General features: G+C 40.4%; 1 pseudogene; it reads right to left on the reverse strand.

The window, feature by feature from the left end:
- Nucleotides 1-3,950: 3,950 nt before the first annotated feature.
- LOC122462431 overlaps nucleotides 3,951-21,282 on the reverse strand; it is a 213,028-nt pseudogene continuing 195,696 nt past the window's right edge.

The following is a 21,282-nucleotide window of genomic DNA, read 5'->3' on the forward strand; positions in this document are numbered from 1 at the left end:
TTTTCCCCCCCCAAGACAGTGATACTTTTGCCATGGCACACAGGTATGGGTTTTTCTTGTTTTGAATGCAACTGAACAAAACATCCTTCTCAATTTAACAGCAACCCTCTCACATTAAGTTCTTATATCGAAGTATCTTTGAATTCAGCAAAGATCTGCAATTGAATTTGTTAATTAACTATTTCTGAGCAGAAAACTGGGTATCTGTAGGGATATCTAAAACAGGTTATTTTTTTGTCTGTTTCAAGTATATCATAGAGCACACTTGCAGCCTCACTTTGGTTTGGCATGTACTAAAACTTGCAGAAGGGTGGGAGGGATCTTTTAATACGAAACTCTTTTAGTTGCCTTTCCCGCTACAGCTTCCGCTCCCTTTTTATGTAAGTTACACGTATGGTGCACTTTCACTGAATCCCAGCTCAGTGCATGGTACAGGTTTTTGGCTGGCTTCACAGAAAAAAATCTGTGCCTCGAGGGTTCTACGTCACTGAGATTGTTGTAATGTCACCCTTCCATTTGATTGACAGGTATCTTCCTGAATGCACAGTACATTTCATCCTGGACTGCTCCATGATGATCACCATTAGGCCACCCCTCACCCCCATCCTCCTGTTCTTGTAGTATTCCTCGCTTTTGCTTTTGCTTTTTTAAACTAGGATTCCTTCTCAGAAGAGTAATACCTGCCAACTCTTTCACATCAGCAGCTGATTCTGTTATGCACTTTAAAAAATTTGTAAAAGGCCTTTTCATTTTAAGCATGTTGTTTTCCACTCAGTGAGGGAGGGAGACAGTGCATTCATGGGCTATTTTTTCTTGTGCCTGCCTTTGCTAATCTTGTATAGCACTGTCACATTTTCCAAGGTGCAGTTTTCTGTATTTTGCAGCATCCTTTGTGGAATTTTGCTGTATTTGTTGAAAGCCAGGGTGGGAGGGCTTGTGAGATCAGCTTTTTTTCAGATGGATCTCATAGGTTTCTCTGAACTGCTGTGGCCTGAGAATCAAAGCATCAGTACATTTCTTCCTTTTATGCCACTTAACATCATCTAAGACTCAACCACCATCTTTCCATCACAGGTCTCTTCTCTTCTTGGGAGCCCTTCAATGTTGCTTCATAATAGATCACTATTAGGTAATGCGAGGCACACCTTCCACCCGAGGGGCAGACATGCTGCTTCTAGCCCACGGGTCACAGGGACGTGACTACTGGTGCAAGCGCAAGAGAATGAATCCAGGCCTCTTGTCTGGCAGAGTAAAACACTCACCCTGGGCTACAAGGCTAGCTCTTGTAAGAAAGCATTTGACAGTATTTGCATTAGTTTCAGATAGCTGCACAAAAGATCCTGAGAGATCATACAGATCATACAGTTACTAGGTAGTCTGACATTTATCTTCTTAATTTAATCATTCATACTTGCTGTTTCTATGACATATTTGCTGAGTCCATGAAGCTCAAACTGTGCATTTATTCAGATTTTGCCCTTCACCTCCTTATCCCACCTCACCCCACTTCGAAACAGCATCTGTTTAAAAAAAGCAAAGGGTTTTATCTGGTGTCTCAGCTGGTGACATGTTCGTCAGGGATACAGGAGAAGCAGATTTTAAAATCAGGGTGAGTGAGGCATCATCTTACCTTGCAACGTATGTGCCAGAGAGAGGCTATCCTCCACGGATAACAATAATACAAATTATTACAGAAAGGGTTTTCACGTGCAACAGGCAATCAGGTTTTATTTGCAGGCTCTAACAGTGGGCTACTGGTCTCCCTCAGCCATGTGGGCTCTCTGACCAATGGATGCAGATTGCCATCCCAATAGCCACACCCATGCATATCCTATGGGCCACCCTCCACCTCACCCCTCCCCTATGCTCAGTCAAAGAAAGCTGGCATGGAGCCCAGCTGTGTGGCACAGAGTCCCCCTTGCACTGCATTCTGCTTTTCAATGATTTCACTGCACTTTGCACCTTATGCAAAGGATAATCCTTCATGCTAAATCCTTATATGTCTGTCAGATATGTTTTAAACAATCAGTGCATACTTTCGCCGTCCTCTCCAGACATGAATATTGGGTCTAGCTTGACTTTCCCATACATTTATTTTTTTAAAAGAGTAGCCGTGTTTTCCTTCATGAGCACAGGTTGTAATTTACCATGCCTGCTTTATTTCCCCATGGCAATGCTCACGGTCTTCAGGACGGTTGTCTATCAGAAGCTCCACAGGCTCTATATGGTGCTCCAGTTTTCCATCAAGGGAAGCTAAAGCCCCATGATGCTCTGGTTGATCTACTCCAAAATCCACCCCTGCTGCTTTATGATTTCCTTCCTCTGATCAACAAAACATCCTCCTTTCCTTTTCCTCTTCCAGGGGTCTGAAATGGTCTCAGATGAACTCATCTGGTTTGGACGTGTTTTGCTTTTTGGCACTCTTTTCTGCTATGCCTGGCAGTTCCTGGCAGAGCTCTGCTATCCTTTGGGTGGCTCTACAGAGATGGTACAGTGCAGACTGGTAGAGAGCAGTTCCCCTTTCCCCCCTGTACCCCTCCCCTCCGCTTAGGGTGGCATCAGTACAGGATGAGAGCACCCAGAATTCCTTGGGTGGCTTCTAGTGGTTCCACTAGCTGGTGGCCGTGGAAGCTGGCAGAGCTTCATTCTCCCCTTCTCTTTGCTCCTGGGAGTGTTTCCAAGGTGTTTAATCAGACATTTTTATCAACAAATAACTAATCATCAGTTAATTTTTTTTCTTCTCCCAACTTTCACTCCTTTGTGGGATAAGATACCCACGACTGATGCTAGACTATTTCTGGAAATGATGCGCTATTAATGCTACCCATCACGGCAGCAGAACTGGGTGGGTCAACACTGTATGCCTGCTCCGAAACATCTCCTCCAAGTTTCTGTGCCCTTAATACAAAAGTTCTGTGCAACGGTTACCACTGGAGTCTGATACTTTCCCCTCCATGTACCCAACAAGGTATTTGTTATCTATTAACATTATGAATCATGACCCAAACAGAAGACCTGTGTCCATGTTTAGTCTTTTGAGTGGTAGATACTACGTGGTAGAGCTCTCTGCCCAGTCTCTTTGAAGAGCACTCACAGCTTGATTTGAAAAAAGAAAGAAAAGTGAGAACTAGAACATTACAGAAATTGCCCAATGTCCAGAGCAAGGTAAAATGCAAAATCTTTTTGCTTTTCACACTACAGTTAATATCAAGCTACAAAAAGCTATTCTGAATTATGCACAGACACTGGATATTTGCTGGAAAAAAATCCTATCATTCACATTCTGTTTTTCTGATGGGCAAGAGGCACCGTCCATTCTGATTGACTGTTGGCATGCAGCTTACTACTGTGCTAGACTGTATGTTGATGGATAAACCAGTCTCATCCAAGTGTCAGGAAGATTATATGAAAAGAAAAAAAAAAAGCGCTGTCTGTAGTTGCTCCAGCTCTGAGAAGATTGCCAACTCACCCTAACAAAAGAAAACATTAGTGTGCTATTTGCGTCTCACAAAGAGACTGTGAAAAGATGACATGATAAATGATAGAGAGCTTTTTTCCCCCCAATAAAAACACATAAGGTAGCTAAATCATGCAGTGTAAAGAATATCTTGGCTCTTTGAATTAGTGCGAGCCATTTATTAAAAATAAAAAAGGTGAAATTGTCAGAAACATGAGTGTAGTTTCCATTTTTTCTGCATTTCTTAAATTAACTCAAATTACATTATGTAGGGGAAATACATATGTATACACTGAATATCCTAAGAGCCGTCTCTCTCTGCGCCCACACGAAATTGCACAGGCAAACAGGTTAGGAGCTTCACTGTTTGTTTGGATTAATGGCTATTTGAGTGCCCCAATTCTATAGGTATTAATTAAAAATAGGAATGTGTGCATTTCCAGTTGTCAAAATTGGAGTCTACTTTCAAAATTTGGTACTAACGATCATATCTTCAAAAGCCGGTTGTAGCAATACGTGCATTTGTCACAGCTTTGCGTACAAAGCACTTGATCATAAATGCAAACTGCTGGTTAGGCATCTAGAAAGCCATTTAGATGTGCAATGTGATCTGAATGTGCATTCAGTCCAAACCCAGCAGGTATGTTACTGCATTGACATTTCTGTATCCAAATATCAGGCTTCCCTTTGTGAACATTTGGCCCTAAATATTCAAGATTAGTGAATATTATTATCTACTCTGGTCATACACAATGAATAATAACTACAGATAAAGGAAAGAATTAGATCACAACCCCCTGCAGGGTAATTATAAACTATTGCTACAGTCTTACTTATGTTATTATTCCCGGAGCACTTACTGAACATGCGACCAGGTAGGACAGCACATATTAGCCTCATTTTAAACCTGGGTATGGTCTGAGACTGGGTATGTATGATAAGGGTATGAACCTTACCCAGTGGCTAATGATTACCTTCTAGGCATGGTCAAAGGCACATGCGAATCCATTTAAGTGTTCCAGCGGGCGCTGTCGTATATATTTTGGACCACTCGATATTTTTGTCTCGGTGGACTTGAGTGGATCCATTTTTCCCCCCTCCCAGAGAGTTCCCAAAGTGGGTATTGCCTTTTAGCCTAAGGGTTGCTTCATGATGGGGGCATTCTCAAAATACCCACCACAGCTGGCAACCCCTCTTGGTGGCACTTGCAGCAGAGAGGCTGAAGGAATGAATGGGCATGGGGACTTAACTCCCCTCTCACCAGCTCCAAGCTCGGGCTGAGGCGCAATGAGAAGGCAATACTCCGAAGGTTGTACTGTCATTTCCTAATATGGGGATAAATGGAAGCTTTCAGGCTTCTGAGCAGCACCTTTTGTGATCACTCATTTCACACAATTTAAAAAACAAACAAGCTATTTTAGAGTTGACAAACCGTGTTATAATATTTTTTAAGGTCCATGCAATATGAGATGACAAAACACGCCCCAAGATGCAGACATCTACTATATGCATACACAGTCGTGTCTTTACTTAGACTGGATCATCCCACAAGGCAGGTAAGCAAAGCACACATACCTCCAGAACTAAATCAAGTCCCTTAAGTAAATGCCTTATCTCATGTATTAGCATATTCATTCTCTCACATTCTTGAAAACAAACCAGTATATATGGGGAGCGTTCTGCTGTTTTTGAGGTAATGTCAGACATGTTATATTCTTCGAGAAGTTTCTCCTTTATGTCATCTAGTATGCCTTTACCTTCATGTTTTTCATGTTGAAAGTTTCTTGTGTATCCAATTCTGTGAGCATTTGTAGAATTTAGGGGGCTATTTACATGCAGGGGAAGTTACAAACATACATACGTGCTTAACTTTATGCACTGAGTAGTTCCTCTGATTCTTGTGGGACTAATCTCAGTGCATCACATTAAGTACATGCATAAATAGCAGGATTGGGGCCAACACCTAAATGTTAACTACCTGGGGAAAACCCCAGCATGACCTTTGGAAAATAAGACCTCTTAATGTGCATGCTTACATTGATTGGAAAGATTGTCTGAATGCAAAGAAGAAAGTCACAGCTTGAGTATCGACTACTACTTTGTGTCTTGCAGTCATGTTGTAGCTGTGTTGGTCTCAGGATATGAGAGAGACAAGGTAGGTGAGGTAAAATCTTTTATTGGACCAAAATCTGTTGCTGGAAGGGACAAGCTTTCGAGTTTCACAGAGGTCCTCAGGTCACTACTTTGCTAACCACTCCATATTGCAGTATTAAATTGTACCCCTTGCACGATCTGCCCCATTCACACAATTGTTTTTGTATGTGGGATGGAGAATTGCAGCTGCTTCTGTAGCACTGTCTCCCCTTGTCTCTCTGGACTCAGAAAGCGCTTGGTGCGTCTGGGAATTGGCACGTAGGACGGAAGAAAACCAACCTCACCAGAAATCTGCCCAGGAGTTCTTCCAGCTCCTCCTTAGAAGAGGGCAGGAGTATCAGGGGAGGCTCCTGACAGGGGAAGCTGGAATATTTGAGAGAATCTGGCACTCCTAGCATGGGAGTATGGAGGTACATCCGCATAGATATACTTGGCCTCCTCTGAATCCTCCACAGAATTTGTGGGCTTTTTCTTTAGGAATGGGAAGGGCATGGAAACAAACCCTACTCTCCCTTCCCTGGATCAATTTGGAGGAAACTGCAAGAACACTTCACAGGGTTTCCCTACAGGATGGCAAGTTCTGGGGTACAGTTCATGGGAAAATGGGATACTGCAGCTTGACAAAGGATTCTACAGAGCGGAGTTCTACTAAAGCATAATAAGACTCACAAGGGATTGCTGCATGATTCAAACCGGTGTTTAATGTATTCAGATTTCTTTTATGTATCACTTAGGCTGTGGATCATTTTCCCACATTACCAATTTCAAATCAAAGCCATACAAAATAGCTTTTACTGGTGAAACCAAAGAGCCAGCAGAAGAAACCAACAAGCGACACACCATCTTATGAAGGATTTGCAATCTGTTTTTACTAGCCTTTTCTTCCACAGTCTGTGAGACTCCTTCCCCAGTAATCGAATCCTTGGATTGCAGTTCCAACAGCATATGGAACAGTTTGTCTGAAATCACTGTCAAGAATTCAATCTCTGCATTGGGGGGGTAGGCCACAGTGGATGGACTTTCAGGAGGTAACATTGCATCAGTGTATTTATGGTAATGTTGATAAGCCAGGATCACAAACCCAGGAGCAAGACCTAGCTTCCTGTCAAACTGTCAAAAAAAACACCAAACCACAAGTGACAATCCTTGCTAAACAGAAAAAGGAACCTGCTAGCTATAAATCAAATTATTCCGTTATGGAGTCATTGCTGAGAATGACATGACTTCTTAACAGTTTATGTCCATGAAAATTAATAAAATTTGTTCCATATTTTAATTAGCTTCTTTACATCACATACAGATACTGATGTTCACAAGACAAAAACTACATGAATTTGCAAAAAACCAGGTTTTTCTTCAGTTAGCAAAAAACATACTGATAATTTTAATTTAAAAAATAGAGAGAACTATTTTAAAAGAAAAATGTTATTTCTTCCAAATTACAAAGTGCTGCTCTCTGGTGTAACATTATTATTCCTTATACCAATTTATTAAATAAAGCAATTTATGATAGTATAACTGAAAAAAGCCATCCCTTCTTGAAATGAAAGCAAGTAATAGTGTAAGAAGAGGAGTACTTGTGGCACCTTAGAGACTAACTAACACGGCTGTTACTCTGAAACCTGTAATAGTGTAAGGTTTGCAAAATAAAACGGCATGTTTTTTTCTTCAGATTATTACCAAAATACATGTATTGTTTATTTGACAATCAATACACTCCATAAAATAAAATGGAGCTATGGTGTCATCATCATCATAAGTTCTTTTCAAATGGTTTGCTGAGAGTCAGACGTTATCCTTTATGGAACAGAATGGCAAAATTGTTTAATTCAATATCATATACTTATAATAAGCCAAAATTCTGCTGTATCTCAAAACTGCTATGCAAATATTTTAGGCTCACTAGACATTTAAAACAACAGACAGGTGGGAGTACATTTATTTATTTACATTTGTAATGACTTAAAATTCAAAATGCTATTTGATGCTTTTGAAGTATTACTGTGGGATGCTAAATTACTACTGAAATCTTACAGTTTTGTGATACCTTTCAACCTGCCAAGATACATAATGATGATGATGATAACAACAATAGCAGTAGTGCAGGATCCTTAAAATAATGTGGGGCTCATTTCTGAAAGATAAATACCATTTTCTCTAACTTCAGTTTTGTGATTCAGCATTTGTGATGCAAGTAATCTGCAATAATGAAGGTAAAATAACCCCAGGTCTGTGTGGGATGGAGATACATTTGAATCTAAAATGAGGCGCCTCCCTTATAATGAGGGACATGTTAGCAGCATGCAGTGCCATGATGCAAGGCTTCCTCTAGAGAAACTGCAAAAAAGTTCATCTTCAGAAATGACATTATACCGAAAAAATGAACAATTATTCCCAATGTGCCTCCTGCCAGGCCTCAAGTTTTTTCAGTGCCTCACCAGATCTGTTTGGAAAAGGATTTCCCACTGTTTCTTTGAGAGAGAATGCACCACGCTAGTAGGGCCAGAGAAAGCTGAATGACCCCAGATTCCTGGCAACCCCAACTGCAGATATGGGTAGCTCCTTGAAAGGAGTTACAGCTTTCCTCCCTGCAGCCCCTCTATATTCTGCTCTCTTTTTAAAAATTCTTGTTTCTTTTCACTGCATTCTTCCTTGGCTTTCTTTTAATCCTTTTCTGCTCTTGTTCTTTTGTTCTTGTTCTTGCACTCAGAGCAGGTTACGTACTGCTCAGGGTGGGTAGGGAATGTACACTGCAGGCTCTGTGGGTGTGTTCTCACAGCTCAGCTGAGTGGCACATGGGACGGGAGAAAGGAAGAGAAGCTTGAGCCAGTGGGCTGCTGCCTCAGCCTGCCGCTGTATACATCTGGGGCCTGATTCTCCACTACCTCCCACTTTGTGTAGCCGTTTACATATGTGCACGGTGTGTATAAAACACCACCAACCTGATCTGGAAGTGTTGTATACCCACTTTGCACAGGTGGCTTGTTGAGGAGGGGAGAGAGAAAAAATAGATATAAAAGGACTATGTATGGTGGCAAATATATTGTTTCATGGGTAGGATGAAGGAATCACAATAGAAGGTTAGTGTTCATCCATGTCAAAAGGGATCCCAAAGAGAAGGGTTGGGAACCACTCGTTTACAACAATCAGAATGATCCTGATTCTGTATCCCACAACTCCCATTGACTTCAGTGCAAAATCTGTGTCTGTCTAAACAACAATAGTCATAATTGTGGACAAATGAACTCCCTTGTACAGCATGACGTAAAAGGGCTTTTGCTGCCACTGACTCCTACCATGTGATTTTAGAACTTGAGGGAGTTCCATAAATATTATAACCCTCTCTATAATGCATTTGCAGACATCTTGGATATTTGAAGGGAGATCAGAGACCACCACCAAAAATCATCAGTGGATTGGACAGATAGACTTATGAGCTAAAATAGCTAAATCCTTAATTGAACCCAGGATGCTTACATGGGTAGGAGTGGAGGAGCACATTTGAGGATGTCTAGGTAGAGAAAAAATAATGTTGCTTAAAACCAAAATCCACTATCCATGGACCATAGAACTTTGTGCCAATGGATGGATGGATGCAAGGCTGGATTATCACTGGGGAATCTCCCCTGGCAAAACCTACAGATGTTCCGCTTTTACTCCAGTCCCATTAACTTCACTCAAACATAACCTCATGCGTCAGGGCTTAAACTATATCTAATCAGTATGGGTTAGGGTGAGACCTTACTGGGAAACAGGTTATACCACACTGAGCGATCCTACTCTGAGGTTGTTGTACTTTCCTGTGAAGCATCTGGTTCCGGCAACTGTAGGATACAGGACAGTAGACTAGATGGACCATGGCTCTGATCCAGTCTGACAATTCCTAGATTCCTATGCAGATGCTCATAAATATAAGACAGAAGGATATATCCCTACTGCATTTTGATATCACATTATTCTAGTGTGTCAATGATGTCTCTAAAATTTCAGCATATCTAGAGCTGTTATACAATGAAGTTACCCATTTTTAGTCAACTTAACCATACAGTTTTTGATGTTTAAAAAGTAATACGTTATTAAAAGCTGATATTACTATTCCATTTTTACTTTGACATCTGAGAATTTGAAAGGGAAGAACCCAAAGCCTGATGTGTACAGGCCATGTCACATAGAACTGAATACACAACCTAGATTATGTGCAGGGTGAGGTAAACCAGTCTGACGACGGTAATAAATGACCCAAACATTTTTATAAAAAAGATGAAGGGAATCTTTTCTGCAATTCCTAACTGTGCCGGTAACTTCCTTCACCAATTATCTTACATATTCATATGTCCCTTTAATTCCTGATTCCCAGCTAAGACTGAAAGCAGGAAGTTGAAACTATCTTGAGAATGAACTCTTTGCAGGGTAGTTCTGTCTTAACCGGAATCAGGAAGCAACAGAAGTCCCACAAGCCTGCTTGTGTTAACTGTATGTTAACAGTTTTGTTAACATAAATGATTTGGTGCTAAACAGCCACACCCAGCTTTTGGGGGGGGGGGGGGGGGTGTATCCTAATCTACCCTATGGAGATTTATCCATTAATAATTGATTTACAAGCAGCTAAGCAGTATCCTTATAAAAATAGTAATCAGTGGTCCAAAACACTTCAGAATCACTATTGTAAGCTTTAGCCTTTTGGATCCTTACTGTAACATTTTCTTTTTTATATATAGGGGAGAAGATTCTGTTTTATTGTAAAATGAAACGATTTAAGGTAAATAATGTTATGCAAGGACATAATTTTCACTGCCAATGTAAAAATGGATGGAAGAGCCAGGGGAATTGAAAGGTGAAATAGCACATCATGATCCAGCAGTGCACTTATCACAAATAACACACGTTTAAGAAAAATTATATTCTTCAGAAGTGTTAAGTTTACATATAAAAATGTGTCAGCTTCCAGCAGGGGGAGCTCTAACTCTGGAAACACTTCTGTGGTTGCTGAAGCTTTGATTACCTGATTGGGTTGCATATACTCTTCCAACTATATGCGACAAAGTCTTCTATCCTAGTTGTCTGTAATATGACCACCATACATAAACTAGCCAAACAAGTAACAGAGATCTTCCCAGGATACCTACCACAAGAAAGATATTTTTTAAGTGTAGGGTTTGATTCTAAAGGAAATGAAATAATTATTCAGACAAAGAGCAGAGGGTAGTTAGTATATCGGGATTTCTACCCTCAGTGAAGAAAGATTCAATTCTGTTTGCCAGTCAGGTTCAGAACAACAGTTGATGGGGCAGAAAATTTCCACTATTCTAATTGTCACACAAGAGAGGTCGCACAAAGTCATCCTTCGTAGAATGTGTTAATCATCTTTAAAATTTGTATTAAAAATAAAAACCCAGTGTTGCACATACAGGAAACAACAGGATTAGGTACAGCACATTTATCAAAGTAGTCAGGGGTGGCACATGCTTACTTAAATAGGTTTAAGGAAATGCAAAAATATCTGAGAATTTGCTTCCAGGTAGTTGTAGAGAATACGGTCGGAAATTGTGAGGTTTCCATTGTTAAAAGGGCACTTTCTGTTCTAGCCCCAAGGTCCAAATTTCTGCCACTCATCCACAAAGGCATGACAGCAGCAAAGTGAAAAACAGAATAATCTTGAATTCCTGTTCACAGATACACTGATCAAGCAGGTTCTGAAAAATCAGAGAGATTTCACTTATTCAAGAGACTGCATCAATCTGAAAATTTCTGTGTGAAGATTTTGTACTTCCTATAATTATAAGTAACACTGCAGATGACTATAACTGACAAAAGTTAGTGACAAAAGTATCTTCACTATTTTTTGCAGCTTCTTTACTTTGTACATTTGTCAGCACTTTCTGTGTCATTGTTTCCCCTGTACAGTCCGCTACCTGTTTTCTTTCTTGCTACAAGACTCCTATAAACATCAACAGGGGAACAAAAAAAGACATTATAATTTCTAAAGGGTTTTCTAAGATGATTTGTACACCATACTATTTAAGATGTGAACTATCAGAAAATAGATTTTTTTTTTGCTATGAGGCAATTTCTCAAAAAATTAAAGTTAATGGTTTCCCTTTAATGTGACTATTCATGTTAAAGAGCTAATTGATTTCTACGCCTGTCTATGCAACATCGCTTGCAATTATTAGCTGTATCAGTGTTTGTGTATCTTTTAAATATCAATAAAAGTGTTTTAATTAAAAGCACATTCTACAAAATGGAAACAAGTTGAGAGAAAAATGATGATGATCTAGTACAACCAAAGTGATGTTTCATATTACACGTGATCAAAACACTTCGGACTAGTTGCTTAGCTGGTGTAAATTGGCATAGTCCCATTGATTTCAATAAGGTTAATTGATTTACACCAGCTGAGGATCTGACCCCAGTGCACACCATACACAGTAATAATACAAAATACTCCAGTGGCACAGGGCACAAAAATTCATGTTTCACATCTGAATTAAAGAACAAAATGAAACCAGACCAAAATAATTTCTCGTTTCTACAGTAATTATCTGTAATGTCTGCAAACTGTTTCCCATGGACACAGGAATATATTTAATCAGAAGCCATATTTCATGCTTCAGAATGAGAGGATCTAATTTCTTGTCTGATGTACAGTTACACCACTATAAGAAAATTTTGTGAATGGATCTTTATGTAATGAAGTTTATTCTATTCTATTATCTCACAGCCTGCAGTAACTGTCAGGGACTTTTCAATTTTAAATGACTTTACAATGATAAATTTAATAATCCTATTTTTATACTTTATAACTCCTATGATGTTTTACTTGCTTGGACAAAATTATCCAGTGCAGCATGAAAATTATGCAGCATTCCAGTGGGTGGCTCATTGGTTATTTTAATAGAGTTTTTCAAAATTCCCTGTGGAATGACATGATCTTTAGGAGAAGGGGCACGTTCAGCACACGTAAAAACCCGATAGTCTGGGTGACTTCCTTCACTGCATTTCTCCACAAATTCCTCTACTGTGCCAAGCCACTTTGCTACCAGATGAATATTCTGGGCAAGGGGGTGGGAGGTAAGAGAGAGAAATAGGCTTCCCAGTGAGCTATTGATTTGAAGTATGAAACATTTTATTGATACAAGCAAATCCGAGGCGTAAGGAAGCAGTTGGATACAGCACAGTATCTGCAAAAATCATGTGCATCTGTTCAGCACAATATACTGCATCATGACAGCAATCTTCCCTGCTTGTTTCTATTCATCTGATTACACAGAGTAACAATTCTTTTTGCTACACATTTATTTACTAAAGGGGTTTTTTTTATGGATAATAAATTAGTAAATCAAATTGCATGTGTTTGGTAAAATACTAGAGTCAACTCCCTACCACACAAGGCAGATGCAGTTCACATTTTATGTGATTTTCAATGACCCATTAACACTCAGACCTCGATATTAAGTTCTGAGCTTCTCTTTTGGAAGAGACAAAGGCAGTTGGTAATCATTATTTAGTGCTGTTTTATCTAGACACACATTATTTTGAAAAGCTTCCATTTTTAACACTGCAATGTAGCACTGTTGAAATGAAGAGTTTTGACTTACTTGAAGTATAACCCAGTGGCCTTCTTTTGATGCTTTTACCGTAGCTATTTCTGCCACCGTTTCCTGTCCTTGACCCAGAGGTACATTGTGAAGTTTTCTGGCGTCAGTGGTAAATTCAAGCTTGCTCCCTAAACAGAACAATATATCATATCACTTCAACCCAAATAATTAATATAATTCAAAGAATCACATACTGTGCACAGAGCATTTAAATTGTACACATAATAGAAGTCACTAAACTGAGAACAAAAACAATCCCTCCAAAATAGAGTTTCATTATATCAGATGGACTAATATGTTTTATTCCTTTTGTGCTTCTTACAATATAAAATTGCAGATACAATAAGAGGCAATCCAGAAGGAGAACAACCAACTAATTTCCACTAAGGAAATCACTACCTACTACACATATAAAATACAATTATACCACAAAAGTGCATTTTCTGGTAATGTAATGTAAAGGCAAATATAAAAAAACTTCTGACTAAAATAACATAAACTGACTAGTTTCAGAGTAGCACCCGTGTTAGTCTATATTCGAAAAAGAAAAGGAGTACTTGTGGCACCTTAGAGACGAACAAATTTATTTGAGCATAAACTTTCGTGAGCTACAGCTCACTGGATCGGATGCATTCATATTTTCCACTGAATGCATCCGATGAAGTGAGCTGTAGCTCACGAAAGCTTATGCTCAAATAAATTTGTTAGTCTCTAAGGTGCCACAAGTACTCCTGTTCTTTTTATAAACTGACTAGGGTATCTGTTAAGCATCTGCACATCCTATCGATGTACATACAGAGTGCAAGGAGTTAACTTGTAGTCATTACATTGAAATTGTGTGTGTGTGTGGTGGGGGGGAGAGTCGGGGCATAAGGAAGGATGAGTTGAAATTAATACATTTGTCTCTTATCAATGTAAGTGGGCCAAATTCTCCTCATGCAAAACTATCGACTTGCACTCATCTAATCAAAACAGATGCTGGCCCTTTATTTTTTCACCAGAGAGCAACCAACAATTGCATTGTACACTGTCTGAGTCAAGCACTACAATTGTCATAAAGGTGTATATTTTCCAAATGTCATATAGTTCATGAAGTAACGTGATGGTACTCAACAATAATGGAGGTTCCTTATTTATTTCTCTAGAGGTATTAATTGTAATAGCATTAATTACAATTAATTCTTTTGGTATTAATGTGAATGAGTAGGAGTTCCACTCCAATTCAATAGAAAGTATGTTAGTTGTAAGCATTCCCTTTTGTGCAACATAAACAGACATGTTTGGCCTGGACTTACTTAATGATTCTACGGCTTTCAATGGGTCAGCTCCAGGAGATAAATGAAAACTAGCAGGACTGTTTTCTTAAAACTATTTTGCAAACTCAGCTTTATGCCTCTCTACATATTGGTTCCAAATTTCTCTTCAACAAAGTTCCTATAAATTAAGAGTTGCAAATGATAAAACTTCAGGGAAACCAACATTTAAAATCTATAGAAAAAAACATGTATACTACTAGTATTTTATCATGATTCATATTTGGTAGAAATCCAAGAACAACACAGTCTGGAGGCAAAAAATCCGTCCCTCAAAGTGTTCAGGTTAGTAATCCAACTAACACCATATGTCATCTATCTGGTCGCCTGGCTTACATCATAATCAGCTTCTGGAGGGAACTTTTCATTTTCCATTCTTGTGAAAACTTCTCTTTCTTTGGACATTCTGATTCCACCACTTTTTTTCCTTCATTTTGGGGAGCCTTCAATATCTTTATCCATGCCACAAAATTAATCCCTAAAACATGTTGTCTAGAGATGAAAAAAACCCTAAGCACACCGATCACATTTTATTGTATTCATGTATATTTTGAACAGCAAAAAATCCCAAATTATTTGCACAGATTTTTAAAAAAAACAACAACAATGTTTGTGGTCTTCCTTGCAAGCCTACACAGGTTCCGGGGTACATACTACTCCTTAATTGCACTCTATGCAGAGCTGGAGTGAAAATCCAGTAGCCTGTTTTAGCTGTTGTCAATATTAACTCTGAATAAGAAGTCAAGTTCACAAGCATCAGTTTCTGTATTCATAAGTAAAAGCTGCAAAACAAAACATTTACGTAATTAACTGAACAATTCCCCGCCTACAGTTGTTTACATCTGTAAGAGTTTAGGACCCCATTCATGACCAAATCCCAAGTTCCAGCCGGTTTTTTAAACATGCAGTCTACGGGTACCATAACATGTTGATTTAAATATAGAAGTGTTCCCTACTGCAGTTGAATCAATTCACAGTAGATAAGTGGACAAAAAAGTAGCAATTGAGTAAGCCCATTTGAATCAAACAAAAATCACTCTGAACATTCATACAAAATTTGAACCAAACCCCAAACCTAAAGCTGTTTTGAAGTTCAAAACATTTAACTCTTTCTGTTAATTTTTTGCTCCCATCTGTGTGCCTTTTTTATATGGGACCAGGGATAGAAACACTAAAATGTGGGGAGAAACAATATTTTATGGTGTTCCTGGCTCAGTAAAAACCAAATAGCACTGGAATATCATATTACATTTCCAGAACTGAGAGGATTGGCTAAGCAACCAAATTTTTGGATGGTTATCAAATCTGAATCCAAACTATCTAAGGTTAGCAGATTGCTAGCTTTTGGTGACTACTTTATAGAAATCAAAAGTAAACATAAAACCACTATAGTATTTAACTGTCTTGTGGAAGGATATGTTGCTTGCCAACATTTGGAATTTACTGAGGAAGCATTTCAGCTAAGTGTTAGTAGCCACCATTCCACCAGAGCAGCAAAAAATGTGACAAATAAACCATTTACTGCAATTGCCCCTTTCAAACAGAACAGGAATGTTTTTTGGGGGAGAGGGGAGGGCGGGAGCAGCCCTGCCCCTGGTGGAGGTCATTATTCTCCAGAAACTGGTAAACCAACCCTGGCTTATGTAGATACTTGAGAATAGGAAATGTTTTGTCTTTGAAATGCACCAGATTACATGTAGCTTCAAAGAATGTTCATGGGGAAGACACCCCCGGGACCACCTTACAAGGGCTTTATTTCTTGCCTACAAATTAGTCAGTTCAAAACACTGCTCTCCTCTCATCTCAGCCCTCAAATCTAACACTGCAGATGCCATTTGCAAAATGGGGGGTAAGAAAGAAAAGCAACTGTTTTGGAAAAGACAAAAATATTCTAAAAAATGAAGCCAGGCGCTGTAGAGACAGGAATAAGATGCAGTTCAGCTGGCAAGTAATACACTGACAGTGTGATGGATTTTTGAGGCATTTCAATAAATCCGTCTTTTTCAACTTCAGCAGGGGCGCATTGAAACAGCTACATTTTCCAAGTGGCAGACAGACAATAGCATCTACATTTATTTTTAAGAAAGCACCTACAGCATTATGATGACTATAACTAAATCCATCTTAAAGCTGGGGAAGGGGGGTCAACAAATGTATTGAGCTCTTTGTGTAATGCCTCACTGACATTTCCCAACTCCCTCAGTCGGCTTTTTGTCCCCCACCCCCTTTTTGTTTTTTTTGAGAAACCTGGTAAAATGCACTAAAGGATTTAAGGTTATCCTCTGTCTCTCTGTCTAACTTCTGACATATCTTTATGACAATAAAAAGTCACAGTCAGCTGTAATAGGAGGGCAACACAATGAATCCTGGTAAGTCAGGGAGGGAGGTCATTTTTTTTTTCAACTTCGCTGCCCTCTCACCCCCATTTCTTCCTTGCATAACAGAAGTGCCATCTGTTCCTACCCCAAACATGCATGTATTTGATTTCCATTCAGTAATAGCTAACAGAAAAAGAGATTATCAAGCGATCTAAAGCACTCATCAGCATTACTAGTCTCTCCCATCCAATGTGTTTTGTTTGCACCTCCAAAGATTTAGAGACAAAATGGAGATAGATGAGTGCTGTCATTGCCTATAATTATTCCTTTATCTGGTAGGGTACCATATATCAAAGGTACAGAACATGGCTGCAGTAAGGAAATACGAGGCTCTGGGGTCAGAAAGTTTTAGGAGCCCCAAATGAGGGGCGGGATGTTTAGCTTATAGTTTTGTGTGCTCTAGCTTGCATTCACATAGCAAGCACTATTACTTGGGTGCTGTGCTATCAAGATGCTGCATTAGAATACATCATTACCAAGTAACGATGTTGCATGATGCAATGTCACCTTGTAGTGATGCAAAAATCTGTATACTTTGCAGCTGGGGTGTCAACGTTAAAAATGTGGCTCCAAAAATCAACTCTGTACAAAAGTCATCCCAGGGTTCCATGTTTAGTGTAGCTCAATGACTTCCGCTCAAATTTGTGCAGTTTACAAGTAAAAAAAAAGATTTTTTTTCCCTAACTGCCAGGTCAGCAAACTCAACTTGGGATCTTAAAGTCAAGCTGGGTTCTTTCCTTCCTATCTTGTGACCAGTTCTAATGATTCTGTAGGCCAAATCCTGCCCTCAGTTACACCTGGTGCCACCTCATGAAAGCAATGGCTCTAATTTGGAACTTAATTAATGGTTCAATTGAGGCCATTTGTGGTTGTCCTGAAGTAGTGCTAAAAAGAAAAGAAAGGAATATGCATTTTGTTACCCAGACAAGTAGACGTGACAAGATACATTCATGGAGCAGATCTACTGAGACATCTGGTGCTAATTTGCCTTAACTACTTTTCAAAGTAGAACAGCACTTTAAATCCAAATTTCTGAGTGATCTAACCTCTGTCCCATTCCTCTTCCCTCACTTTCTGCCCCTCTGTCTCCACTTCTGACTCACAGATACTAAGCCCTGGTCTACACTAGGACTTTAGGTCGAATTTAGCAGCGTTAAATCGATGTAAACCTGCACCCGTCCACACGATGAAGCCCTTTATTTCGACTTAAAGGGCTCTTAAAATCGATTTCCTTACTCCACCCCTGACAAGTGGATTAGCGCTTAAATCGGCCTTGCCGGGTTGAATTTGGGGTACTGTGGACACAATTTGACGGTATTGGCCTCCGGGAGCTATCCCAGAGTGCTCCATCGTGACTGCTCTGGACAGCACTCTCAACTCAGATGCATGATTGTTTGCCGTTGCTCTGATGCAGGAAGGGGCGACTGACGACACGGCTTACAGGTTTGGCTTACAGGGAGTTAAAATCAACAAAGGGGGTGGCTTTACATCAAGGAGTATTTCAGGCAGGACTTCACGGAGGGTTCCAATAAGAAATGGTGCACCTAAGTTATTGTTCTTATTGGAACAAGGAGGTTAGTCTGGCCTCTGATTGATACATGGCTAGATTTACCTTCTCTGTGACTGACTGCAGTGTGACCTAGAGGAATGAGTCCCCTAGACGGGGGGCAGTTTGCAAATGAGTACAAAACAAATCTGGTCTATTTCTTGTTTTGATACACTCCATCTACCTTTTACATCTTTGGCTGGCAGCAGACGGTGCAGAAGGACTGTATGCCATCCACATCTCATGGCTGCTCGGCAGAAGATGGTACAATAGGTCTGCTAGCCATCCTCATCTCTTGCCTGCCTGGCAGAAGATGATGCAATAGGACTGTTAGCAATCCGTATCACCTGCCTGCTCACCATAAGATGGTTCAATAGGACTGACTGCAGGACTAAAGAGAATGACTTGATCAAGTCACTCCAAATTTAGTCCCTGCGCCCATGTCTGCCCAGGCGCTCCTGATCGACTTCACAGAGGCGACCAGGAGCACCTCGGACATGACGATGACGGCTACCAGTCCTATTGCACCGTCTGCTGCCACAAGGCAATCGGTTGCTGCTGCTGTGTAGCAATGCAGTACTGCGTCTGCCAGCACCCAGGAGACATACGGTGACAGTGAGCTGAGCGGGCTCCATGCTTGCCGTGGTATGGCGTCCGCACAGGTAACTCAGGAAAAAAGGTGCGAAACGATTGTCTGCCCTTGCTTTCACGGAGGGAGGGAGGGAACAGGGGCCTGACAATATGTACCCAGAACCACCCGCGACAATGTTTTAGCCCCATCAGGCATTGGGATCTCAACCCAGAATTCCAATGGGCAGCGGAGACTGCAGGAACTGTGGGATAGCTACCCACAGTGCAACACTCCGGAAGTCGACGCTAGCCTCGGTACTGTGGAAGCACTCCGCCGAGTTAATGCACTTAATGCACTTAGAGCATTTTCTGTGGGGACACACACACTAGAATATATAAAACTGATTTCTAAAAAAACGACTTCTATAAATTCGACCTAATTTCATAGTGTAGACATACCCTAAGGCCAGAAGGGGCCATTGTGATCATCTAGTCTGTCTTTAGAACTTCCCCAAAATAATTCCTAGAGCAGATCTTTTTGAAAAACATCCTATCTTGATTTTAAAATAGTCAGCAATACAGAATCCACCACAAACCTTGATGAACTGTTCCAATGATTAATTACTCTCATGGTTAAATTATCTGTCCATCTCCTGTTTCTTTCCTTTCAGTCCCTGCCGCCTCTCGCCTCACCCTCCTCCTGCTTTTGTTTTCCTCCTACCTACTTCCTTAATTAAGCCAGCTCTTATATGTCCAGGGCCTTTCCACTTTGTCAGGCCACTGAAAGGTGGAAGCAGAGCCAGGAGTGGGGCAGATCCTGGAGCACAGGAGACGTATGGGCAGCACACTCACACTGTGGAACTAACTGGCATGGTAAGACAGTGGAATACAGCCAGGAAAAATTCTGAACAGCAGGCTGTGTCATTGCATGGGGACTCCAGGAAGCTACGCTTGTACTTCAGAGTAGCTATTTTGTTTAGCTATTAATTAAATAATTAAAAAGAAGCAGAGACTTTTTACAAAAGGTGGAGGTAGAGGGGAAGGCATCAGCTCAGCAGTGTTATGCAGTTCAGCCACAGGGGACCTCCCTAGACTTGGCTACTAGCTGGGTTTTGATGCAGGAGTTGTGGAGGGCCAGTAGATCCAAGATTACGTACCCATGGATCTACCAGAATAAGGAGAGAGTTAATCAGAGCAAAGGCTACCAAAGCCTTGGGGCTGCAGTAGATGCTGCAGAGCAACTGCTGAGGGGGCTGGGAAGAATTCCCTATGTCCTGGAGGGCAGCCTACCTCAAGCCCAGCTGCTCATGCTCAGGGTGGTGGGCAATCTATAATGCAGTTGTGCAAATCAAATATTGCATAAGCAGAGTCTGAAGCAGATCTGTCTGGCAAACCTCCTGATTTCTACATTATGTCAAAATACATGAGTCAACATTTCATTTTCCCAAATTTTCAGTAATTTAGTTGCCCTATTCTTGTACTTTATATCCTACACCAAGATGACATTTTTGAACCATATTTTAGGAGCTTAATTTGATCAAATGATCCAAGGGAACTACCTGTAGATAACTCTGATTTAATGCTAGATGTGTTATAATGGTTAGCATTTCTGACAATGAAATTTTATTCTGCTCCAGTTAATTTTTAGGTAATACATGCTCTATTTTTTACATGAGCCAGGAATGCACGTTCCTTTTTTTGCAGTTCAGTTAGAAAGTAAAAAATAATTAAAAAATAAAGAGCTCAACCTTGAAAAGTGCTGAGCACCCTCAAAGAGAGCAGAGGGTGCTCAGCACCTTGCTGGATCAACCCCATAATACATCTCCCAGTGTGATAGACTTAATGGTGACCTGTAGGTGACCCAGAAGGAGCTGGGGTAAGACACAGCTAAAGGACTGATATTCGGATTTGGTAAATACTAGCAGTGTCCGAATATCAGCTTTCATGACCTCTTTCCCCTTCTCCACATGGGGAACCCAATTTGAATGAAGGAGGTGTGGAGCTCAAGCAATTAGGTGCTGGGGTTCAAGCAATATTTTTAACATTAAAATACATACAGCAAGCCCAGAGATACCAGGGCTCAGCCCTGCCAAGCTCTGGCACAAATTAAGCACTGATTCAACCTCCTCCTTCCCCACAACACAGGTTCAACAAGCCCCTCTCCTAAATTTACCACCTTCCTCCAGGACATGGCAGCTCATATCCCAATAGGCCCTTGGCCCTTCTCCTCTGTCCCCATTTGTGTTTTTTTTCCAAAAGGAACATG

This window comes from Chelonia mydas, chromosome 11 (genome assembly GCF_015237465.2).
Source record: "Chelonia mydas isolate rCheMyd1 chromosome 11, rCheMyd1.pri.v2, whole genome shotgun sequence".
Lineage (NCBI taxonomy): Eukaryota > Metazoa > Chordata > Testudines > Cheloniidae > Chelonia > Chelonia mydas.